The following is a 26,516-nucleotide window of genomic DNA, read 5'->3' as shown; positions in this document are numbered from 1 at the left end:
CAGGATTTTGGTTCAAGTCCTTTTCTTTTGCATCAACTCAGAAAATGACCAGCTAGGCCTTTTTCAATAGCTCATCACTAAGATGGTTGAGGGTTTCTGTTGGTCTCCTACTGTATGCATTTATTTTTTGCCTCCTCCCTGATGGGATAAGGTTTGAGTGTCCAACTGACAATCTATAAATTTTTGCAGGTGTTGGGCACAGTGGCAGGCCCTTGAGGCCACATCCAATTGCCTGCCAGGTGTTTATGATTATTTGGCAATCCAAAGCAAGGGGCAAAATCAGGTGGAGTACTGAGCCCCTGGCAAATGGCCACCACATGTGGTTGGTGGCCTGCCTTCACGTTGGCCAATGTGGATATCTGAACAGCCCATGTTGGAATTTGGTTCTTCCCCTGCCCAAGAGCAGGTTCAAAAGTTGCAGAGGTGTTAGTATAAGAGATTCTCCTGCTCAAATCAGGAGGCTTAAAGGAAATTCAAACCCACATCCACCCTGTGTTTGAACACCTAAAGTTTTGCCACTTGCTATAGTTGAGCCAGTATGACAACCTGCATGTCTGCCTGCCTGAGCTTTTCAGATCTTGTGAATTGCTGGCAGGATGAGCTACAAGAAAGGGGCTGTGAAATGAGCATTAATGCACATACCCCGAGTCTGTGTGAGGCTCCTGGATTTGATCCCCAGCACTACCGGTGGTGCACTTTCAGGAAAAGGGCTGGGAAAGTTTGGAGAAACTTGGGGAGGTGCATCTTTGAATCTGGTTGATGGACCACTGGTCTGAATTCGTAGGAGAGAGCTTTGCTGTTCCACATGATGGTCAGGTTTGCACATGTTTGTCCCCCCAAAAGTGCAGATGTAGATTAAAGAGGCCCACAAGACTTTTGGGATGGATGGGTGTGGTGAGGAACTGGGTCACATCCATCTAAGTCCCAACTAACAGTAGAGTGGGTCCACTCAGAGAATAACTTAGGTGGATACAACCCATTACTTAGCTGGAAAGTGTCACGAAGCAAGGACGGGGAGGGGAAAACAGATGGAGGATAAGTCCATCAAGAACTATTAAACATGATAGTTGTGTGGAACTTCCATTTGTAATGGTAGCATATCTTATGAGCGCCAGAGGCTAGGCACAAAATGTGCTTCTCAAAAGCATTGGGCTGGCCACCATTTGAATGAGGATGCTGAGTGAGATGAACCTTAGCTCTGGTTCAGCAAAGATTTTTGGAAATAGGGCCCCAATGAAGAAGTTTCCCCTTATGGGAGCCTTTTTAATTTACATCTTGCCATTAATATTTAAGTATTTCTTCAAGTCCTGAGAGAAAATACTTCTCCCCACATATCATCATCCATCACAGGATGGGCAATTCTGTAGCACTAGGCAAAGGGGCTATAGCTATACTTCCCTCCTCAATAAATTCACTCCAGGAAAGAAAAGCCCCCAACATAAGCCCTAGGCCAGGGTTGGAACAACTTCATACCAAATGTCGCCCAGCAGTTACATAAAGTGACCTGCCAGGGTCTTGAACCCAACACCACCTTCACACCCATTTTTATAGTCCAAAGTAGGCAGCAAAAACGATAATTTAAAAGTTCCTTGTGGGCCACCACCTTGTGGGCCAGGAGACTGTGTTTCAAGTAATTGCATTGTGTTACTTAAGCACCCACAGTACCTTTGGAAGGCAAGAGAATGGGGGGGGGGGGACATAACCAGTTGGATCCACCTCTGGTGGTCCCCTTGGGCCCGCCCGCCGCCCCAGATCCAGCAGTGACCAGTTGCCACTGTTTGACTTGCTGGGTTGCAAGTTGTGCAGGCCTGACCTCTAGTTAGATTTGGGTAGAATTTAAAGTATTCCCCCACTCCAAGATCCTGATCTTGACAAGCAAAACAAACTCATGGAGGAAAGTAATTAGAAGTCACTTTAGGTGTCATTCGACATGCAGCTTCTCTCTTTTTGCACGCCTTCTGCTGTGTACAAGAATGTGCAGTGTTTCAACCCCTTAATTTCTGTAAAGGGCAATAAATGGGATTAGCTGGCTAACTGGAGAGCAAGGCAATAAACACGCCATTAGAGGCATCTTTCAGTGGGATTCCTTCTCCTGGCCAGCGGGGCTCTCTGACAGCCCGGCATTCCTTAATAGCAACAATAACTGTTCAGGGGAGGAAAAAATGCATTTCAAGGGGCTTGTGACAAAACAAAGTGACTGAGGAAGCAGGGTGGGCAATGAACACTCAGAAAAGGGAAAACATTAAAAGCCTGGCCAATTATCAGCAGAATGGCATTTGTGTCCATCAACTCCCGCAATGAGCAACACATCCCTCTCTGGGTTGCAGTTCCCCTCTAGATTTACCAATTTATCTCTCAGTGCCTTTGGCTTAACTGACTTTTGCAGCGTCTTCTAACACAGTCCTTATTGGCACTTCCTGTATCACATTGAAATTGTTTTCTGCTCTAAAATTGCCAGTGCTATGCACAGAAAAGCAGGGATAGAGGTGTGCTCCTATCATAATGGCCTATAGCAGGCTTACATTTAATACCAGATGTTCCAGCCGTGCAAGATTCTAGTCCCCATCTATTGCTATGTATAGCAATATACATGTCACAAGTTAGGAAATAGAGTGAGATAAGGCACTTTCCTAATACGTCCAAGGAAGCCTGTGGTTTTTTTTCAGTTTTGTAAAGCTCTAGTGCTTATCTGTGTTGGGAGCTCAAATTTAGAAGAATCGAGACTTATTTTTTTTTACACTGCAGATCTATGTATGATGTACATGGTAAAAGTTCAAGGCAAATACTGCTTCTCTAGGGATATTTCCAGACGTGTTTATTGTGAGGTTGGTGCTCCTCACACATGCAGAGGTGTTTTTTTTCCTTGCAGCATCTGTACAGTGTAATTTGCCTCAAATTCCCAGCTCATTTTACCCCCCCCCCCCCGTTTAATCTGGATTTACTCATTCCAGGGAAAATATCAAGTTTTTTTTATTAAAAAAACTTGCAAACGATCCGTTTGCAAATTAAGACCACATCTGGAAGCAACCTAGGTTGCTGTCTAGCAACCCTAGATAGTGTATTGTTTCATCTTAATCTGTGTAAGCTGCCTTGAAAATATTTTAAATAGGGTGGATACCTTAACTGGGAGAAAGAACTAGATGAGGTGTCGTGGAAACACAGGCAAGGGATTTCACCATGCCAAGCTAGGCATGTACTAAAAAAACCTCCCACGGTTCTTCTTGGGTGTAAAATTAGAGAGTGCCTTCCATCAGTCTCTTTAAAGCAAATAAACCAACTGCAACGGAGCACTGTCGTCTTAGCTTTCTGTTTGAAAGCTGGTGTGCCCAAAGGTGGTTTTAGTGTAGTGCGACTGGTGTAGTCACGCTGGACACTGCACTGCAGGAACAATGCTGTAGAATGGAGTGGGAGAGGCTGAATTTTAGCATCACACAGGGCACTACTGAAATTTGGCAGCCCCAAGTCTGCCACTAGTATGCCTGCCCACGAGTAAGCCTAGTTAACAAGGGGACACCTTGTCATGTATTTCCAAGCAACAGAGTGGTACCCTGCCCCTCAAGTAACCTCACTATTCCTGTGCAGAGCTTTGCACAAGGCAGTTGTGCCAAGATCAGCACAGAAGCAAAGAGGAACTGTCCTAGATTGAAGAAAGGGAAATGAAGCAAAATAAAATAAGGGAGAGAGAAAAAAGGAATGCAACAAGAAACAAGGACGACAGCAAAATGTCAGGCAACTCAGGCAGGACCTAATGGAGAGCACAGGCGGGCAGTAATAAAGGCTAGGTGGGAGAAGTCACATTTCTGGAACAGATCAAGTGCCCCAAGAGTAACCTAGGTTGCTGTCTAGCAACCCTAGATAGTGTATTGTTTCATCTTAATCTGTGTAAGCTGCCTTGAAAATATTTTAAATAGGGTGGATACCTTAACTGGGAGAAAGAACTAGATGAGGTGTCGTGGAAACACAGGCAAGGGATTTCACCATGCCAAGCTAGGCATGTACTAAAAAAACCTCCCACGGTTCTTCTTGGGTGTAAAATTAGAGAGTGCCTTCCATCAGTCTCTTTAAAGCAAATAAACCAACTGCAACGGAGCACTGTCGTCTTAGCTTTCTGTTTGAAAGCTGGTGTGCCCAAAGGTGGTTTTAGTGTAGTGCGACTGGTGTAGTCACGCTGGACACTGCACTGCAGGAACAATGCTGTAGAATGGAGTGGGAGAGGCTGAATTTTAGCATCACACAGGGCACTACTGAAATTTGGCAGCCCCAAGTCTGCCACTAGTATGCCTGCCCACGAGTAAGCCTAGTTAACAAGGGGACACCTTGTCATGTATTTCCAAGCAACAGAGTGGTACCCTGCCCCTCAAGTAACCTCACTATTCCTGTGCAGAGCTTTGCACAAGGCAGTTGTGCCAAGATCAGCACAGAAGCAAAGAGGAACTGTCCTAGATTGAAGAAAGGGAAATGAAGCAAAATAAAATAAGGGAGAGAGAAAAAAGGAATGCAACAAGAAACAAGGACGACAGCAAAATGTCAGGCAACTCAGGCAGGACCTAATGGAGAGCACAGGCGGGCAGTAATAAAGGCTAGGTGGGAGAAGTCACATTTCTGGAACAGATCAAGTGCCCCAAGAGAGGGGAGCCTGTGCCCTTCCCCCTGTAAGGAAAAAAAAATGCTGTTAAGACTCCAAATCCTATCAGCCCCACCCAGAATGACCTAGTGGTCAGGGATGGTGGGAATCCAGCAGCATCTGGAGGGCCATGGTTTCACTATCTGTAGTCCAAAGAGACAGGTGCTCACAGCTCCAATTCTGTAATCACAGATACTCTGCATAAAATGCATGCACACCTCTCTCTAGCTATATATCCCAACCCTTGGTTCTCAGTATGCAAATTTATGCAGCTCATTAGCAGCACACTGAAATAACCAGTGGGGGGGAACAAGCCGTCCACGGAAGTCATTTTGGAAAGAAGCAGTGGGTGGGTGGGTAGCTTGTTTCTTTCCTATTAAACACCATCAACAAGGAAAACGCAAACAACAAAAATTACAAAAGAGTGCTCCAGGCCAGCTAATGTTTATATGCTAAACATCACTTTACACAATCCAGGCCTTGGACCCGACGCGTCAGTCTCGCCTCCCATGAAGTGTAATTTTATTAAGTGTTTAACTCTATATACAGTACTCAACAAACAGAGCTAATGTGAGCAGGCTCTTGGGGAGGATGCATTTAGCACAATGCAAAAAAACAAAAAAAACCACACACCTTAAAAACCTGCCTCTCCCTGCTGCTCATTAATTCAGGTGATTCGAGGGTTGTTTGGTGTGCGCCATTGCTGGCACTCATGCAGAGTTTACAGTAACAAGCAATTTGCAGCTCAGCTTGCAAAGTTTTCATTTAGGAGAGCGAGCTTTTTAAAAAAGAAAGAAAAAAGAGAGTGAGCAAGAGAGGGCAGGGGTGGGAAAAAGAAAGCAGCACTCAAGTTTGGCTTCCCAACCCAACCTACCCACTCCCCGGAATGTGGTAACAGATAGGTCTTAAGGACATGAGAATGGGAGGTCTCATATTTTCAAAGAGGGTTCCTCAGGGATGTTGCGGCTGGAACTTGAACTTGATTCAGTTTGCATCTAAAGGCAAACCTACCTAATTAGCACTTTTCTGAAACAATATGTGAACTGAAAAATAGGCATACTTCAGAATGTGCACTTCTCCAAAAAATTTGCAATGCAGTTCTCCAGCCAAGTAATGTGTACAAAAGATGTACAGTATATATTAGTGAAAACATGTTAAAATGCATTATGTTAGGGGGAATCGCTTTGTAAAACTCTGAATATTAGGGGAAATTGCACACCCAAATGATGATATTAAGAAAAATGTTGATGAATTTTCATTAGGGCTATTTTTTAAAAAAAGAAAAAACCACGAACATGATGTGGAAATTAGGAGAACTTAAGTTAAGATTGGAAATGAGAAAATAATAGAAAGCACTACTAGCTGATCCACTAATACCTACTGTATATTAGATTCTAGCCCATTTGCTTTTTGTTGGGCAGGGCAGATATCTGGGAAATGGAGACTGGAAAAAAATCTGAAAACGAATGCAAGCACATTGATCCACCAGCACTGTTTTTTTGCCACCAGTGTGGGATGCATTCCGATGCATGTTCCCATCTGCAACAAATTAGCATGCATGCCCCCCATCACAATAATAAGCATTCATTTGGATATCTGCTTTGTCACTGAGAGAAAACCTAAGAACCCTGCATGCACATAAATTGCTCAGAAAAGCAAAGCGATATCAGAAACAAATCACAGACCTTCCATAGAGCATAGAGAAGAAAAGGGGGAAACTCTGGGCCGTATCCAACTAAGTTTTACTTAGAGTAGGCCCAATGAGATTAATGAACCTACGTTAGCCATGTTCAGTGACTTCAGGGGGTCTACTGTGACTCAGACTACAATTGGATAAAACTGTCTTTGGAAATAAGAGAGGTTTTGCTGTCCCTTAAGTAAAACCAAGGCATTCTGTCTGCAGAGGGAAAATAGTTAAAGCTGACAGCAGCACACAAAAGAGGCTGAGAAAGCCAGTCTGGTCAAGGGGGTCTATGGCACAACTTCCAATCCATCGTCCCTGCAAGGCAGCATTACCCATCAAGCAGACTCAGCTATTTGTTCTGTCCATCCCATCTAACTTGACAGCTGCCTTGGGCTCTCCACTTCCTCAGTGGAAGAACACTTAGCTATTCTGCAAGTGAGGTGTGTGCGCGTACACACACACACACACACACACACACACACACAGAGAGAGAGGTTTTGTCCTGAAAACCCTTGCTCTTAATTCCACTTCCCTCTTTATTCTACTGATCTCCTATCCCAGATAGAAATAGACAAATCTGTCACTTTCAGTTCTCCAAGTTTCTTACTTTTCCAATTTTAAATTCAGTCCACACTTCCATCAAAATTTCTGGATTTATTTTTTTAAGTCCTCGTGAGAATTCATCAAGCATTATATTGTGAATTTTTCCTAATTTTTCCTATTTTTGTGTGCAGTTTTGACTTACACATTTTTGCAAAATGTTCCTTAATATAATGCATTTGGTATGTTATTTTCACTAATATATGAATTTGTATGTACATTTTACCCCTGTATATGCATTTCTGTACTTGGCTGGGGAACTGCATCATCAAATTCAGAGAAGTGTGAATTTCAAAGGATGGCTGTGTTTGGTTTGCACTGTTTTTCAAAAAGTGTGAATTCAACATGGTTTACTTTTAAATATGAACCAAATCATGTTTTCTTCCACATTCCTAATCCAGACATGTTTTGGAAATCACTGAATCTGAAGGAAGCCATGTTCTTTTTGGCCTCCATTTTTCCTTTCCTCCAAAAGCAATTTTGCTCTCCATTTATTGGCCACTTCTAGTCTAACCTTCAGTATTTCAGACCTATATCTAGTCTGAATATGCATCACAGGACCCGCCTTTTTTCTACTTTTCTCTACGTCCATATTTTCCCTCCAAAGTCTTTTTAAACAGAAAGAGGAAAGATTCCTGATATGACAGGGATGCACAAAGGACTAAACATGCGCCTCCCTCCCTTTGTAAAAGGATATGTAGGAAGTGTTGCCAAGTAACAGATTTTGCATGAGATCCACCATATGATATCCTACAGGCATGCAGTCACAACAATCTTAAGAATCCCACCTAACTTAAGACGTAGAACAAAGGGGCTCCCTAAACTTTGGCCTGGTAGAACGAATTGCCACTTCTAGTCCATCCTGTGACTTTTTATAATCCTTTGTAACACAAGATTTCCACTTTGTAGGAGTCTGTATAGTTGAAGTGAACATCCTCCAATCCCGAGTGCTTTGAACAGGAAGACATGTCTCAAGATTAATCAAGTTAATATTGGCAAACATGAGACAGGTACCAACCTGCCACCCCTAAGATAATCCTTACAATTGCATGCATCTGTCACAAAGTTGGCATGTCAAACACACTGCTAACAAGAGGTAGCACCAGTGGAAGCTTCTTCATTAGGACAAAAGTGGCAGTGCCCCACTAACCTCAGTCTGCACTCCTATCTACATGTCTGCATATTTACTTACAACCAGCCCAGGGGGCAGCCCTCGCCTGCCATATTCCTCCTCCTCAGCCTCAGTATTGCCCTTGCAGAACTCAGCAGGGAAGAGAATGGGGACAAAACTAGACTTAGTGGGTTCTGCCTGTCATTAGCTCTGGCTCCCCCTACTGTTGGGCTCCCCGCCTTATGCCCTATCAGTTCTGATGGGTACCAGCCACCATTCTACTTTGGTGTGTAGGCTGAAAACAGGAGGAATTCATGTGCAACCCATTTGATACATCAAGTCAGATCACTGCTCCATCTAGCCTAGTATCGCCTAGAGACAAAAATGTTACCTTTTCTTTAAAGGTAAAAGTGGGAAACTGATCATAATACTGGAATAGTTTCAAATGGCAACATGGCAGAAGGTGGGGAGTTGGTGCAATGCATTGTGGGATTTTGCTTTTCCTGGGTCAAAGAGGCCTCGCACTTTTGTTTCCCTGGCTTGTTATTTGCTTTACATTCAGAATTAATGTACAAGTTCATTATATGCTACCCACAAATGTTCTGGGGTCACCCTCAAGAGGCAGATGGTACTGGGGTACACTGAGAGCCAACAATGTTAAACATTTGCCTGCTCTTGCCATTTTGTCAGGTTGGGAAAATTATAGCAGAGTGAATATTCAGGCACTGGGTGTGTTCTCTAGCTTCCCTGGGAAAGGAAGTAGGCCTGGTTCAACATTTCCTAAGGTGCACACACAGCCCAGCCTTGATCATTCCAATCTGCAACATCTATGACATCCTCGGACATCTTCTATACATGTCCGATGGGTGCTAAAATCAGTTCCCTGAGGGGAGGAGGCAATGAGGAAGAGGTCAGGACCTCAGTGGACAGGAAGGAACCCAACCAACAGGGATCTGGAAGCTGGATTGGCTTGAAGGAACTCAACACCTGTGTTGATTTTAGAGGAGAGATAGAAGCCCAGTGCTGGGGTCCTGGTGGCTAAGGCAGGATGGAAGTGGAAAGCAAGTGTTTACGTGCAATGATCCTGGCTTCCTCGCAACAGGTCACAGTTGGTCTGATACAGAAGGTGGTGTATAGACTATGGGATTGCTCTCTTATCAGAAGGCCAGGCTGGTTGTTATCTGGAGCCAGGGAAAACTTGGTGCAACAGAGGAAAGAGGGACAGTCCCATGCCGCCACCTCCTCCCTCTTCTTTGGCTGCCTGGTCTAAGCTGAAAAAAATCCCACAATCTGGATCTACAGACGATGCTGGCATCTGACAGCAGCCAAGCATCACCAGCCAGTTCTGAAAGCTTGCACGTGCGCACAAGCAGAAGACAAGGCTAACTATGAAATCTGAATCTCTGAGATGGTGTGTCCCCAACCTGTTTTCTTCTTAATTTTGTCTTAACAATGGCTGGGTTCCAGGCCAACAGCTCCCTCCCACCATCTTGCCAGAAGGCAACTGAGCTCTCTTTAACAACAAGCAAAAACACACAGCGGCCTCCAACAAACTGGAAAGAAAATGACCTGCTTCCACTGTTCCTGTTGCCCACATGTATGTGTGTGGCTTTTTGTTTTGTTTTTTAAATAGAATGGCAAAAATGTCTGCCATTAATGGATTATGTGGTAGGATTAAATTCATCGATCAGTGCCGGGGGTGAAAGGCCAAGGTAGAAGAGGAGATGCACCATTGGCCATGATCCTACAATGAGCACTGGGGGTGTGGGGAGAAAAAAAACTCATTGCACTACAATTTCCCCCAACTGTTAAGGAAGACCTTTGTAAAAACTGGCTAGGATCAAGCTGGTCTATGTTGGTTGAAAGACAATGTCAGACAAGACAAGCATCTTTCTGCTCATCAGCCACTTCTTTTGGTCCAACTACCTGCTACACCCGTTCCTTTGCTTCTGCTGAGCTGCTTGTGGGCGAATCCCCACCCTAGACTCTCCGCCAAAATAATAAGGGTGTTTCTCCTCCCCCCGTTTCCCCCTTTTTCGTCTTCAGAGAAACCAAAGTGCACTCCTTTGGCCTCCTTCTCGTTTTAGGTGCCTTGAAAAATTTTCAAAATGTTTCAAAAAATGAATGTGTCGCAAGTTCCCTTAGTCCCTTTTTTGTTTTTTGTTTTTCATAGAAAAACAAAAGCATTTTAAAAGTACAAGTTTAAAAAAATGATAATTATAAAAACAAAAAAAAAATCTTTCCTTGCCCTTTCTTGGAATAAAATAGAAAAGATTTAACTTTGATAGCAGTCTTGGTGGTGTCACTTGGTGCTGGTGCTGGTGGTGGACTCATGAAACACACTAGACACAAATGTAAAGGGAAATTTGGGAGGATGGTCAGATCATGTGGGATAGAAAAGGGGGAGCTGATAGTTCCTAGAAGCAGAGTGTCAGCCAGGTATATCAAAAGCAACTGCAGAAATCAGCAACAATGGGCAAGGTTTATCTACACAAATCAAGGTTCAGAAATTGATTGCCCAGGGTTAACTCTGAAATTTAAAAAAATGAAGCCTACAGCTTGGTTCAAGTAATCACATGGATATTTGTTGATTGAAATTTGTGTGTGAGTAAGCACAGTTATTTCCAAAGCAAGCAAGCATGTTTTCTGGTTTTTTAGATGATTAACACAATTATGCCACAGCAGTCATCATCTTATAAGGTATCATAGCCTGTATGAATTACAGAAGAGACTCTACCGCTTAGAATGGTGCTCCCTAACTGCATTTTTATAAGCACTTGTATGAAAAATATGCAATTTTTTTAAAGAAAAAGAAATCTGCTGCCCAATTAACGGAGACACCTTTTTCACTAGTTATAATTTTGAATCCAGTTAGAGTGCAAATCATATACTGTGCACACTTCCCTGGAAGTAAGTCCCATTGAACTCCATTAAATCTCTAATTAAATCTCATGGCTAAATCAGATCTGATTCTGCCAGTCTTCCTTCCTGTTTCCCTAGAGAAGTAGTTTTCAACCAGTGTGCCGTGGCACCTTGGGGTGCCTTGAATGATGGTCAACAGTGCCATCGGCAACACTGGCCTCTGTCCCTCTTTCCTTCCCTCCCTCCTCTGATGCCCTCATGTCTCTGCCTCCCAAAGGCTTGCACAGCTGTTTATTGCAGCAGCCCTGGCTATAAGCTCCACAGGCAAATGGTGCCTTTGGAAGGCACCTCTCTTTGGGGCAGGGGCAGCTCAGAGACCAGAGGTGGCGGCAGCGGCTACCCAGAGGACTCCCAAGGAGAGGGAAGAGGAGAGGAAGCTCAGGGAACACTCCACAAGGGAGGGTATTTGAAAAAGGGTGAGAGGCTGCCAGTTCTGCAGGCAAGGGGTGACGTAACTGGGCTCCTGAGCCCCACAAGAGTGCCTCAGAAAGAATGTAGTTGGTTAAGGAAGCCATAGACTCAAAAAGGTTGAAAACCTCTGCCCTAGAGCAAAGGTGAGGAACTGAATCTGACTGGCAGGTCCAAACCTTATTTTCTCCCACCCACTCCTGGGCCAATTTTGACAAGTGTTGTGGCTCTCCACCTCTCAGTCACCTGATGGCACAAGGATGTCAAGTGACCCATGTTCCTTGGCCCATTTTGTTAGACATCAAACTGCTGCGAGCAAAGACTTGGTGCTTTGCAAGTGCTGATGGTCAGCTGATTGGTGGTGCATGAAAAGTGTCGGGCTTTGCAGGAACCATCAGATGATGTTTTTGTTGTTTGCAAAGCCCTCTGCCTTCTCCCAATTGCAGACTCCCTAAATGCAGCCAATCCTAACTGTCAGGAAGCCCCAATCTCAAAGGAAAAGCAGGCGCTCACCTGAAGTTCCCAACTGTTCCTTTAGACTCATTCCCTTTTGGTCCGATTCTTTTTTAATACATTACAACTTGGACCCATTTGCCCATTTCTCCTCTTGTTATTTTGTAGGAACATACCGCTGCCATTAATTTTATAATCTCCAATTGCTCCCATATTTTTCCTAATTAGTTCAACTTTGGAGGGGAGGAGGACAGCATTCAGTGTCTTTGCAATGTTACAATATATACAAATCTGTAATTGGTGTACTATAACATTACTCTCCTATCCTTGCATGTAGTTCAACAAACATAACTGTGGGTCTGTTTCCACTTGACTCAAACATTTCCTTAAGCATTCACACTAACATTTGGCAGTATGACTGCGCTTTTTCAGACTCATGCCCTTACCTGATATCACATATGGTGTGGCTTGTGGGAAACAACCTTGCAGGGCAAATTGACAGAATGGAGAAGAAAGTTAAACTGGAGGGACTAGCTTGGCTGAATTAGACCCACTGTCCTAAAACAATCCAAGCAGGAAATTGGGGGCAAGTGATTGATTGATTGATTGATTGATTGATTTCTCACATTTATATATCACCTTTTCTCCAACAAACCCAGGGTGTCAGACATGGGGATTTATTTATTTTTTTAAAAATCACTTTTAAAAACACTTTTAATTTACAAAAGATTTTTATATAAGACACCCAACTACAACAATTATTTAAGCAATATTGTTTTCAACTGAAAACAAAGAGTAAGAAAATGATAGGAGGAGGAGAAGGACAGGGGTGGGTGTGGGTCACATACAGATATAAATATAATTCAGGTCATGGCCCAGTAACAGCTCCAGATGACAATTTTAGGGTTGCAACCTTAAAAACCCATTATTATTAACGGTATTATTTCAGTTTATGAGTTGCTTGACATGTATAGAGCCTCCATGCGATTTACAAAATTTGAAAACATAAATCATGGCATAAATTCAGGAAAAAATAATACAGTACAATAAAAGCCTTACAATAACCTGTAAAACAAGCATCAGCAAAAACATCAGCAGTAAAGCACACCATCAAAATCAGCAATTGTTAGAATAAATATTTTCTTCAAAGGATTTTTTATTTGCAAATATAACAAAAAGGAAAAGAAGCCTTAAATTTATTTATCTATTTGCATTAAATTTATATACCGCTTGACTGTAAGAAAAAAATTGCGCAAAGCAGATTTGCTGTAGCAGACCTTGTTTACCACCACTGAAAGCAAGCAAAAGCTCGGCTAGCCTCTGTCATCTTGTGAATTTCAAACTTTTTTATTTATGATACAGCCTTCATTGCTGAAGGCTTCCAGAAACTCTTGGGAAAGCTTAGCGTGCATAAAATTACAGACACAAAATATTTTAAAATGCATCAATCTACAAAAATTCATAAATACAGTCATCCTCAATTAATCAGGAAAAAGTTATTTGGGGGGCGGGGAGCCGAATTTTTTTAACACAAGTGCTTCCCAAAACTGCAAACAGCAGTCACCACCTTAAAAGAGGTCTTTCCCCTTAACTCCATGAGGTGGGTTAGGCAGAGAGGTGGTGACTTGGCTCAGCATCATCTAGTGAGCTTCATGGCTGGGGGTGGAACTGAACCTGGGTCTCTCTGTTCCAAATCAAACATTCTAACCAGAGCTCTCCTAGTAATGCAGGAAGTATCCACCACAAGACCTAGTGTGCAGTGAGGAATCTCTGGCCAGGGGGCCAAGTGTGACTTTTCAGGCCTCTCCATCTGGCCCTTGGGACTCTCCCCAGGCGACCCCCCCCCCACTGCCTACATTTCACACCATTCTTTTTTCCTGGCTGGAATGTGCCCTTGACCTCTGATAATGACTCATCTTTGCCTGTGTTGAAATTAGCCTGTTTTACAAAGGGAACATTTACATTCTTTGCTCTGCCCACTTTTGCCTCTGGTTCTGCCCGCCCCTGGCATGTGAGCCCCAGAAGGTTGCCCAGAAGGCACTGCAGCCCTCAGGCTGAAAAAGGTTCCTCACGCCTGGCATGGCGGAAAGTTAATGGCTGGTAGCAGGCTTCATCTCATTCTTCCCTCCTGTTCTTGCAGGATGAAAAGAAAAATCTGAGGCACAAAGAAACCTCAAACTGAAGACGTTTTTAGATAAATGAGCGAAACAATAATGAGGGAAGGAAACTTGATTCCCCAGAAGTGCGATGAAATTTGGCTCCACCCAGGCCACAACATTGCGGCCTGCAGAATAGTTCACCAAAGGGCAGAGCTGCTTAACCTTTCTTTTTCTCAAAGATATCTTAGGCCAGAGATGAGGGCCTCACTCTCTCTGGGCAAGCTTCCAGGGGCCGCATGCCACTGCTGGACAAGATCAGAGGCCAGCCTGTAAAGAGCAACACACATGCATTTCACTTTTGTACAGTATCTACACCTACTCTTACACCCCTCTCTTTCCTCCATTCCATAGTTGCCATATTTCAAAAAGTGAAAATCCGGACACAAAGGTTGTTGAGCTTTCTCCGCAAAATAAAAAAGTTTTGGGGCTATTTTTCAGGAAAATTGGGGGGGGGGGACAACACTTCTGACATGGGTTGCCATACGTCCGCATTTTCCTGAACATTTCCACAATCTCCACCCAGATGCTGCTCCCGACTGCAGTATTCTGGATATGGCCAGGAAATTCCGGACATATGGCAACCCTATCAGGAAAGTGGGAGGTATTGTTCAAAAATACATTCCAGCCAGGAAAAAACGCTCAGGATATGAAGCAGACAGAGGAAAGGGTGTGGCTTGGAGACAGATCCAAGAACCAGATAGATAGGCATTTGTCCTCAGGCCTGAGGTTCCCCACATTGACTTAGGCCAAAGACAAACCAAAGACTGATGTAAAATGGAATAGGGTAGACAAAGCCACCATTGCCTTTGATGCACACAGACACCATTGTTTTGTTCTGTTATCCTGTTGGCTATCGTCAAACCTCTGCAGTAGGAATGGACAGATGTCAGGCTACTAGGATATACTTCTTTTTGTTACTCGAACGCAAAGGCCCACCAACCAGAGCCAGGTCATGGCGCGAAATGAACTACGGCAGCTTGAATGAACTCAGTGAGGGGAAGGAGCCAATTGCCTACTTCTGCACCACATGAGCCACACACTGGCCTGCAAATATGCATACAAATCTACCTCTATGGATCAGGAGTTCTAATGGCCTAAAGCTGGGGTGCAGAAATGCAAGCTTGGCTGCTGCTGCTGCTGCTGCTGCTTGGATTCAAACCACTTCCTCCATCTGTGGTTTGACTCCAGAGCCATTTTGAAGGCACACTTTCAGCACAAATCAGCCCATCTTCAAAGCAGACAGCCGTAACTACTGATGAGATGTTCAGTCACTACAGTGACCTCCTTTGAACTTTAGCAGCTGATGTCATTATGATACCTGGGGATTGACAAGGGGGAAAAGTTGATCCATGGGGATTGGGGAATCCCACTGGTCAGAACCTCTTTCTTACCCAGGTGTAGACAGAAACCAGTAGTCTGGCTTGCTATAAGGCATCCTTTTGGAGAGCAGCTAACAGCACAAATCAGGCTCCTGTTTGAGCCCTGTTTTGATGTATATATTAATAATGCTTAGTATTTATTTAACGAAGTGTCTTGTGGCTCCTTAAGGACTAACCAAATTGATTATGGCACAAGCTTTCAAAATAAATTACTTAGGCCATAATAAATTTGTCAGTCTTTTAAAGTACAACAATACTCTTTGCTGTTTTTGCTAAAAGAGGGTTGCCCCTCTGGAAGTAGCACTTACTGGGCTTTTGAGTGTTTTAAGTGTTTCATGTGCCATTCTATTGTATTCATTACAACAAGCATGCTGGGTAGATCAGTAACATTATCCCCGAGCTGCAGGTGCAGGGGCTAAGATTTCTGAGAATACAGTGGTACCTCAGGTTACATACGCTTCAGGTTACATATGCTTCAGGTTACAGACTCCACTAACCCAGAAAAGTACCTCAGGTTAAGAACATTGCTTCAGGATGAGAACAGAAATCATGCTCTGGTGGCGCGGCAGCAGCAGGAGGCTCTATTGGCTAAAGTGGTGCTTCAGGTTAAGAACAGTTTCAGGTTAAGAACGGACCTCCGGAACGAATTAAATACTTCACCTGAGGTACCACTGTATGTGCCTTAGGCCATCTAGAGCTGGGGCTGACAAAAGATTGGTAAATTGCTGAATGATCTGCAATAGACTGGCAAGGGCATACCTGTTAAAATACAGTACAAATTTAAACTATGGTATTCCCACAAGAGGCAGCGATAGTCGTTGGGGGTAGTTCGTGGCTATTTTCCACCTCCACTGTTAGAGGCAGGATGCTTCTGAATACAAAATCAGGAGATTCTATGTGTCAAGTCTGCCCATGCCTGATCTGAAGAGTTCAAGACAGAGGGGAGATGGAAACTGGGGGCTTGCTGATCCGTAACTGAGTGGCTTAGCCCAGCTCCCGCACCATATGGACTGCATCATGTTCTCCTGATGAAATGGAGACAAAGGGGATGAGATTTGCTTGGCTTGCATGATACTGCAAACCTACCTAATCTGTACTTCTTGAACCACCACATGAACTGCAGGGCAATTATAGTTTAAAATTCACACTTCCTCTACATTTTGCAAAATACATACCAAAAAGGTGTATCTTGGGGGAAATGACATGCACACAAAAATGCATGCACTTGGAAAAATAATGTACAAAAAAGTAAACTAGGGAAGATCCCTTGCAGAAATGCATATAGAAGGAGAAATGCACACTTAAGACATATATAAATTTGCCCATGGACTTAAAAAAGGAAAAAGATTCACAAACCAATGCAGCAATGGGTTGAACTCTACGTATAAGACTGGGGAAAAAATGAGTTAAATGAGAGAAACCGAAATTGATAGATTCATCCACCCCTCCTCTTTCCCTCCTACAACACAAACACCCTCCCTTGCACACTCCACAGTCACCCCCAGGCTAGTCTGCTTGCCTGCCGGCCTATCATACTCCCTGGGGGAGGGGAAATTATTTTCTGTCACTTGTAATAGTGGTTTCTGCTAAATTTAACATAAAACCAGAGCTCATTACTTCTGCATTAGACGGGCTCCGGCGTCTGCCTGCAGGTTAATGGATTTCTCCTGGGGACAGAGGTGCCATTTTTCAGCCAGCGGTTACGACAGGGTGGCAGGCAGTAAAGTGTTGGCCTTGTAAAGGCAGGTCTGGGGTTTGGAAACTTGTGAGGTCCCCAACAAGGCCAGAAAGCACAGCTAGGGTTAAAAAAAAGGAACTAGCGAGAGAGATATGGGGGGAAGGATCAAAGCTTCCCTCCACCCACCAAACATTCAAGCCTGGGAGGAAAGACACACTCACACATAGGCATGCTTCAGTAAGTCAGGCATGCGCAGCGAGCAAGCAGCCCTTTGCTCACATTCATCAACCCAGCTGTCTCATCCTGCTGCGGAAGATGTACAGATTCACGCAGTGAACAAGAGTGTGGCGCAGTAACTGCGATTGATCAATGTCACTGCCAGATCCAAGGATCACAAATACTATCTTGGGGTGTCTCTTCCTCGGGTTCAGATGAGGCTTGGGCGGGTCGGGGGGGGGGGACAAAAAAAAAAACAAGAGTCAGGAAGAAAGGGAAGGTGACAAACCCAGAGGCTGGATTTCAACTGCTTGTTAAGAGGCAACTCTTCCCCCCAGCTCTTCACATTCATTTCAGTGAGACTTCTGTGGGTGGGTGGATCACGCTGACGTATTTATTTATAAACCACACTTTCATAAAAATGCAAGGTGGCACGCACAATTACAATAAGAGCAATAGAAACACCAGTGAAAACATTAATAAATACCAATGAGATTAAAAGAAACTCACATTTCAAAGGGCGAATAACACCGTTTTTAGGAGACATCTAAGGCAGGAATGATTTATTCTGAACTTCTGCTGGCAGGGAGTTCCACAGGGCAGGGCCTGCCGCACTAAAGGCTCAATCCCTAATAAAAGGCCGAACCTTGGGCGTGTGGGGTATCACAAGAAGTGTCCCTCTTCTGACTCAGTGACTGAGGAGGGACATAGGGGTTCAGAGGGTCCTTAACATACGTTGACCCCAAGTAGTTTATGGTTCTTTGTGAATTAACAAGAACCCTGAACCTGGCCCAGTAGCAAACTGGCAACCAGTGCAGCTCTCTGAGGAGAGGGATAGCACTTTGCCAGTAGCCTGTTCCTGGCACTGCATTATGCATTACTTGCAGCTTCCATGCCAGATAAAAGGGAAGCATCACATAAAGTGTGTTATACAGTGATGGGGGGTCTGAGCTGGCAGTGATTTACCAAGGAAAGAGAATTTTGGGGTGGGGGTGGGGGATAGCTTAATGAAAACATTGACCCTCTGCGTGATTGCTATGGGTAGGGGCGGGGGGGGGGAGAAATTCTATGTCAGGAATCATTAGGAAAGGAACTGAAATGAATACTATCAATATCATAACACCTTTATATAAATCTATGGTGCAACTGGATTGCTTCCTTTTTACATTTGCTTCTCGAAGCAGCACCTCTGCTGGCAATATTCAAAAAAGGGGTTTGGCCAGCACATTCATGCCCTGCGCTGCCCTGGGGCTTCCCAGAAGGCACCTGTCCAGCATATAAGCACTCATTAAACAAGGCTGCAAACAGGGTCTCCTTATAACATGGTTCTCCCCACCCTCTCTGTTGCTTTTATACAGCCAGAAGCCTTAATTCAGGTGAGACTGCTTGTCTACCTAGCTCAGTATTATGCACTCCTATTGGCACTGGCTGTCCAGCCTCCCAGGCAGAATGGGACAGCCCCATCATCTAGTACTAAAAGCATAGGGAACCTCAGGTCCAGGGGCCAGAAATGGCTCTCCAAGTTTTTCTTAACTGGCCCTCGGGACTCTCTCCAGTTCATACTCCTCCTCACTGGCCCTGCCTCACATTCTCTTTGAGGGTTTTGCCTAGCTGGAGTGGGTCCTTAAACTAGACCTAAGTATAATTCACATTTTTTTGCTTTGCTCACTTTGACCTCTGACCCCACTCACCACTTACACGTGAACCCCAGAAGGCTGCTTAGAAGAGAATATGGCCTTTAAGGTGAAACACACACACACACACACACACCGCTTTTAAATTGAGATTCCCGGGACTGAAGCGGAGATGTTACGAGCCTGGATAGCTCAGTTGGTTAGAGTACGGTGTTGATAACGCTAAGGTTGCAGGTTCGATTCTCGCATGAGACAGCTGCATATTCCTGCATAGCAAGGGGTTTGACTAGACTAGATCATCCTCAGGGTGCCTTCCAACTCTGCAATTCCATGACATTTCTGCACACAAAGCATGTTCTCTGCCACCCATCTATGGCTCCTTCTGTGCCTAATGATAGGACACAGCATTTATAATATTAATAATTTATTATTTATGCCCTACCCATTTACAAATGCTGGAAGGAATCATCTGGGTTCCGGGATAATTTCTGGAATCTAGACAGGCCTCGCCGGCTCTTCATTTTTCTTTCCCCTCTCTTCTAACTCCCCTGCCCATCAATTTATTAAGATGAATTTTCTCAAGCAGCACTGGCCCCAAAGAAGGATACAATACTTCAGAAAAGGCTCTATCAGTGCCAAGTGGAGCGAAACTGTCTTAACCCTAACCCTTCTAGCGCAATCCATCTATTCATAACATCCAAGATGGCAGGTGAATTTCTTGCGGCAGCAAAACACATAAATATACATTATGGCCCAGGTTCTATTCAAAGGCTTCATGGCACTTTTAACACCAGGCCAATAATACCTCATCATCCCCTCCCTGCAAACTCCTTTCTCCTTCTGTGTTCACCGATTTTCCTTGCCTCTGGGTAAACACTTCCCCGTTTGCTTTTTATAAACCTTGCCTTTATCGAGCAACATCACTAAACCCATATTTATTGACCTACATCACCACCCTTTGCAGGAGGGAGGGAGGGAGGGAGGGACTGGGAACGTTTTGTGAAATGCAACTTCTAAACATACATATTTATTTTCCTTATGTTATTTCATTAATGAATTGCTTATTGTGAAGTAATCGTGTGATTATTAATAAAAACTTCCATAAAAATACCAACAATAATAGATAGATACAGATACATAGAGATATATAGCTAGATCTATAATTTCAAATCAAATATAGATGCAAACTTAGAATCTCCAATTAAGAAGCTTGTTGAAAAAAGGTCTCCAATTGAATAAAGATGGAGCTCAGGGTGGGCAGATCAGTCCATTTCGGTTTCTCATTTTTCCAATCTTAAATTCAATTCTCAAGAGTTCTACATCAGCAGCATTTTGCTGTGAATTTCTCTTAATGTATACATTTTTGTATGTAATCTTGACTGATATGCACATTTTTGCACTGCACTTTCCCGTAAAACACTGCATTTTTATTTGTTATTTTAATCAATATGTGCATTTTTATTCACACTACCCTCGTGTACGTGCATTTTCATACATATTACTGTACTTGGCTGGAGAACTCCATTGCAAAAATCAGAGGCAGACAAATTTCAAAGAACTTATTTCTTTTGGCCAATTATTGTTTTCGAAAAGTGTGAATAAGGTAGATTTGCCTTTAAATCTGAACTGAATTAAATTTGTTCCACATCCCTAGACAATGCTTATCTGATATGAAACAAGAGGCTAAACTGGAGGGAAGATAACTATTAATATAAAAGGAAGTAAACAAATGCATGTTTGCTCCACCCATTTGGTTTGCAAAAATCTGGATTCCCCGAACCTAAATCTCAACTTGAAAAAATTAAAAACACACATACACACACAAAGAGAGAGAGAGAGAGAGAGAGAACAGGAGCATGCATAGCTCTGTTAATAACCCTGGAAAATCAAATGCCAGCTCTCAAGGTCTACGAGAAGATGGACTCGTCCCACATTAAAGCACAGCTGAGGAAAGCTTCAGGGCACCCTGTGCCACTAGGATAGATGGCAAATGTCTTCTTAAAAGATGAATGCGCAGGCTGCTCGGGGAGCGGGAAAGGGCAAAAGTTAACCAGTGGAAGTGCTGGAAAGATCCCTTCAAGGAGGAAGCGTACTGGCTACAGTGAGCATGAAAGACACACAGGCACACACGGTCAATCAATTGATAAACCAGTTTAAAGCCAAGAGCACTAAAGGCCAAGTCAGCTTCAGTTCCAGCTACAACTGAATTGTGGTTGTGTTTAATTTGCACTTTGGTAAACTGCTTTTTCTAGTAACATAAGAAGCTGACTTATAATGAATCAGAGAACAGGGGGCCAATATTGTCTACACCGACTGGCAGTGGCTTTCCAGAGTTTCGGCCAGGGGTCTCTTTCAGCCCTACCTGGAGATGCCAGCTAGGCAGATGTTCTACCACGGCGCTAAAGTCCTTGCCCTGCCACTTAACTCCACTTCAAGCCTGAATTGTTCCCACCACTACATTCAGACTTGCTTTTTCAAACAGTTGTGGGTATATGCCCACATTAACTCCACGTGCACGCGCGCGCACACACATACAAAATGCTCTCTGATTCTTATCACTTTCACCAAAATGTGATTCCCGAATTCTTTGGGGAAAAGCCACAATCACCAAACTGTTATACGACCAAAGTAAGTCTGTAAAGCGGCCATACCCCGAGGTCAACACATAGGAAAGAGATGGATAACCTTCTACAACCCAGGGGCCTTCTGGACATCTTTTTGGGAAGCCACATGCCAGTGGTGGGCAGGGCCAGAGGCAAAAGGAGGTAGAGCAATGAATGCAAATTTCACCTTTATGCACGAGGCTACTTTCTACACAAAAGGGACACGGGTGGCGCTGTGGGTTAAACCACAGAGCCTAGGACTTGCCGATCAGAAGGTCGGCGGTTCGAATCCCCGCGACGGGGTGAGCTCCCGTTGCTTGGTCCCTGCTCCAGCCAATCTAGCAGTTCAAAAGCACATCAAAGTGCAAGTAGATAAATAGGTACCACTCCGGCGGGAAGGTAAACGGCGTTTCCGTGCGCTGCTCTGGTTTGCCAGAAGCGGCTTAGTCATGCTGGCCACATGACACGGAAGCTGTATGCCGGCTCCCTCGGCCAATAAAGTGAGATGAGCGCTGCAACCCCAGAGTCGGCCACGACTGGACCTAATGGTCAGGGGTCCTTTACCTTTACCTTTAGTTTCTACACACATACTCTCACACTCCCCTCTATACTCCATCCATGAAAGCTAGAGCTAGCATCTGTTCTCAAAAACACATTGCAGCCAGATAAAAGACCTCAAGGGCTACATACTGGAAAGAATGAGAGCCAGACACAGAGGCTTGGAGGCCTGAATTTGGCCCCTGGGGCTGAAGTTTTCCAGTCCTGAAGACCCAAGTTCAAACTGCCACACAGTCATGGCATTCACTGGGTGAGCTTGGGCCAGTCAGTACCTCTCAGCATAGTCTAATTTACAGGAATGCAGAGAGAACAAAACGACTGAGGAATGGGTGAGAGAGACCACGTACATGGTGGAAAGGAAAGGCCATAAATGCAATACATACTCAAACTAAACACAAAACAGCTTCCTTCCCCTACAGATTTTATGCCTTCTCCTGGAGACTTTGCAAAGGAAGCTAAAACCCCAAGACCTACCAGTCCTATGTTATTTGCATAGCACCTCAACACTGGCACAGCCATCTGTCCCAGGGCAGCTGCATGTGGCCCTGGGGATGCCTGTCTCACCTTTTTAAGAATCACTGCAAACACTACATTACCCTAAACAGCCCTCTCAAGATATAAGTGGTCCCTACACAGGTGGCTCGTATCGAAGTTGTAATAAATTTCCAAACCAGCTGCTTCCTCTGTCTTCTTCCTTTTTCCAAAAAACCCCAAACAAATTGGCTTATTTCTACCCCCGTGGTATGAAATATCACACACATATACAACCCATGCACAGATCCAGCAAGCCATATGCTCAGCATATGGCTGAGAATTCCGTATGAATTGCAAGGGGTGGGGGTAAATGGGGGCCACATAATTTAGCTAGTATGGCTCCAAACTCCAAAAAGGGGGCACATCTTAAAATGCCAAAGGGACAAGTGTGGTGCTGCAGGGTTCTGTCCTGGGCCTGTTGTTGATCAACATTTTATAAACAACTAGGATGAAGGAATTGAGCAGATGCTCATCAAATCTGCAGATGACACCAAACTGGGAAGGGTAGCTAATACCGCAGAAGACAAAATTGGGATTCAAGATGACCTTAACTGGGCCAAAACTAACAAAATGAATTTCAATAGGGACAAACATCAGATCTTAGGAAGAACCAGCTGCAAAATATAACATTGGGGACACCTGGTTTGCCAGTACAGTCATACCTTGGTTCTCAAACTTAATCCGTTCTGGAAGCCCATTCGACTCCTGAAACCATTCAAAAACCAAGGCGCAGCTTCCAATTGGCTGCAGGAGCTTCCTGCACTCAAGCGGAAGCTGTGTCGGATGTCAGGCTTCTGAAAAACGTTCAAAAACCGGAACACTTACTTCCGGGTTTTCGGCATTTGGGAGCCGATTTGCTCAACAACTAAGCCGTTTGAGAACCAAGGTTCCACTGTAGTACACATGGAAAGGATCTAGGGCTTAACATGAGTCAACAGTGTGATGCAACAGTGAAAAAAGTTAATGCTATTCTGTACTGCATAAAGAGAAATATAGCGTCCCAATCAAGAATAGCAAAAGCTCTACTGCCTTGGTCAGACCACACCTGGAGTACTGTGCCTTCTGAGCACCACAATTTAAGAAGGATATTAATAAGCTAGAACCTGTGCAGAGGAGGGGAGCTAAGATGATCAAGAATCAGGAAACCAAGCCTTATGAGGAGGTGTTGAGGGAGTTGGGTATGCTTAGCCATCTTCAAACATCTAAAGGGCTGTCACATGGAAGATGCAGCAAGCTTGCTTTTTTCCTGCTCCAGAGGCTAGGACCTGAACCCACAGATTTAAGTTACAAGAAGGGAGATTCCAACTAAACATCAGGAATAACTTTCTGACAGTAAGAACTGTTTGACTACGGAAGAGACTTCCTCAGAAGGTGGTGGATTCTTCATGGGAAGTTTTTGAGCAGAGGTTGGATAGCCATCTATCATGGATGCTTTAGTTGAGATTCCTACCTTGCAGGGGATTAGACTAGAAGATGACCCTCAGAGTCCCTACTACTGAACTACATATACTAAGATCAGACCATCTTGCACATGACAGTCTATGCTGGCTGGTAGTGCCTCTCCAGAGTTTCCAACAAAGTTCTCTCCCAAGCCCTACCTGGAGACACCAGATTTTGAAGCCGAGAAAGTCTTGTGTACTCTACCACTAAGCCAGAGGTTGCCAATATGGTTGCCTTAAGCTGTTGTGGGACTACAACTCCCATCATCCCTGACCATTGGCTATGCTGGCTGAGGCTGATGGGAGCTAGTCCAGCATGTTGGCTCTCTCCAGTCCTTTCCCACAAAAAATAACCAAACCCGTGTATGTACCAACAAAAGCTGGAATCTGCACGGTGGCAGCAGTAGTGTGAAACTCAGTCACAGAGCACCTGCTCTGCATGTAGAAGGTCTCAAATTAAATCCCTAGCATCTCCAGTTCATCAGGTGACAGGAAATATTCTTTTCTGCCAAAGATCCTGGACAGCCACTATCAGTCAAGAAGACTATACTGGACAAATTATCTGACCTACTGCAAGGCAGCTTCATAAGCTATGGCCTGGAGTAGAGCACTCCACTGCCTCTGAACCAGCTTGCACACCTTGAGCTTTGCCTGTGCTTCTAACCGGACACTGAGAAGCACAAGGACTGTAGCATAGACAGAGCTGGCCCCTCACAAGGACTGGGTTTTGGCAGGGGGACCCAATTCAGGAGCCACCAACTCACGGGGTTCCCCCACATGACCACCATGCTACGGTTTGGCATAAAGCCTAACAGTTTAGAGGCTCCCCCCACCTTCCCCGCCATCAGATGGTCACGTGGCCACCAGCTGCAAACAAGGAGCCGCTAAGCGAGGCTCGGGGAGTGTTAAGCCAGCTGTCAGGCGTGGTTCCGTTTAGCACCACCGAAGCAGGCTTGACAGGGGCTTTTCAGATGCATTTTGTAGCCGCCAGACTGCAGCAGGCTGGTGTACAGACAGAAAGGCCCTGCTGTTTTTGCAAGGAGGCCTCGCATACGGTGCCTGTCTCCAAGGATATCTGGCAAGGGAAGTGTTGATTTTTATTATTTTTTTTAAGCCTGGCTGTTCCTTCAGTCTCCTCAGACTCAGACACTTGCACGCGGCCGCCAGGTATTTTTTGCAGATCCATCCCTCGAAGATCCCTTCCATAAGGCAAGGGAAGTCTTTGTCACATCCGTGGAGGAGGAAAAATTCTCTTCTCTTCTCCCCCTCGCCCCATATCAAACCTTTTGCGCAAGAACTGGGTAGAAAACCAAACATTCTCAAAACAGTTCTTTGGTGCAAAGCAAAAGGAGGAAGGTGGGCTCTTATTTTTAGAAATGGGTGCCAGCATGTCGGCCACATTGTGTTGGGACGCATACAAAGGCGTGAGTCAGAAGCCAGGTGAAGGTTAAAATGTGGGAGATGGAGAGAAGAGAGGTTGACGCCCCAGCAAACAAAAGACTTTAAATAAGCAAAATGTATTGAAATTCATAAAGAATCTTCTTGTTGCTGTTTTCAAGTGCCAAGATTTGTTTTCAAATGATATATTTGTTGAGCTTGATTGGACACTCTTGAACTCTTTCCACCTTTAGGGAATAAAATAAGAGAACCAAAATAGTGCAGGCCTACTTTGCACATCATGCTAAGCCAAACCAAGACTTAGCATGAATGCAGGAGCATGTGGGCTCCGTGAAAGGAGATCAAAGCATCTTTGTTCCTCCCCAGTCATTCTGCTGCTGTGCTGAAACCAGGCTTGCCATTTGCCTTTAGCCCTCCCAGACAAACCACGAGCCGTTAGACATAGGACAAAATTTGGTACCAGCTCATGGTTAGTCTGAAGAGACCTAATTCACGGGTCCAGGTTCAGATGATGCACTGCATCAGGTGTGGGAACGCTTTAGCCCTCCAGATGCTGAACTGCAACTCCCGTCAGCCCCAGAAAGCATGATGGGAGTTGTAGTTCAACAGTACCTGGTAGACCAAAGGTACCCCACCCCTGTACTTATGGCTTAGCTCAATGTACCACTGCAAAAGAACCATCAGGGAGGAGTAAAGCAAACTCAAGAATTAGAGATGGATGAACCTATCCATTTCATCAGCCATTTTCAGTTTCTCATTTTTCCAATCTTAACTTCAGCTTGTCTTGTTTCCACATAAGTTTTAGATTACTCTTCTATGTTTGCATGAGAATGCACTTGGGTATGTTTATTTTCACTAATGTACTCATTTCTGTGTGCGCTACCACCAATTCACCCATTTTTGTACAAGTCTTTTGGTTGAGGAACTGCATCACAAAATTTAAATATGTGTGAATTCTGAAGGATAGCTGTGTTTTCTTTCACCTATTGGTTTGTGAAGTGCAAATTAGGCAGGCTCAACCTTAATGTGTGAAATGTGAACAATTTCTCTCCTCCTATTCCCCTAGCAGGAAAAAGTGGGTACTATTGCTATTATTACTATATATTTATTTATGCC

At 44.3% G+C, this 26,516-nt stretch overlaps 2 protein-coding genes and 1 long non-coding RNA gene across 4 annotated transcripts in view; 1 reads left to right on the top strand and 2 right to left on the bottom strand.

Moving 5' to 3' along the window:
* TRPT1 (tRNA phosphotransferase 1) overlaps positions 1-26,516 on the bottom strand; it is a 130,278-nt gene that overhangs the window by 26,572 nt on the left and 77,190 nt on the right. The gene's annotated exons all lie outside the window — the stretch shown is intronic.
* MACROD1 (mono-ADP ribosylhydrolase 1) overlaps positions 1-26,516 on the bottom strand; it is a 320,217-nt gene that overhangs the window by 274,719 nt on the left and 18,982 nt on the right. The window lies entirely within an intron of this gene.
* On the top strand, positions 2,933-12,153 carry LOC309358792. Its single transcript, XR_014163605.1, has 3 exons — positions 2,933-3,724; positions 4,506-10,396; positions 12,052-12,153. It is a non-coding gene; the product is annotated as an uncharacterized lncRNA (long non-coding RNA).

This window comes from Podarcis melisellensis (genome assembly GCF_964234715.1).
Source record: "Podarcis melisellensis genome assembly, chromosome: 16".
NCBI classification, from domain to species: Eukaryota; Metazoa; Chordata; class Lepidosauria; order Squamata; family Lacertidae; genus Podarcis; species Podarcis melisellensis.
Note: the sequence above shows the minus strand (reverse complement) of the source record. Positions and strands in the feature narration are given on the sequence as shown.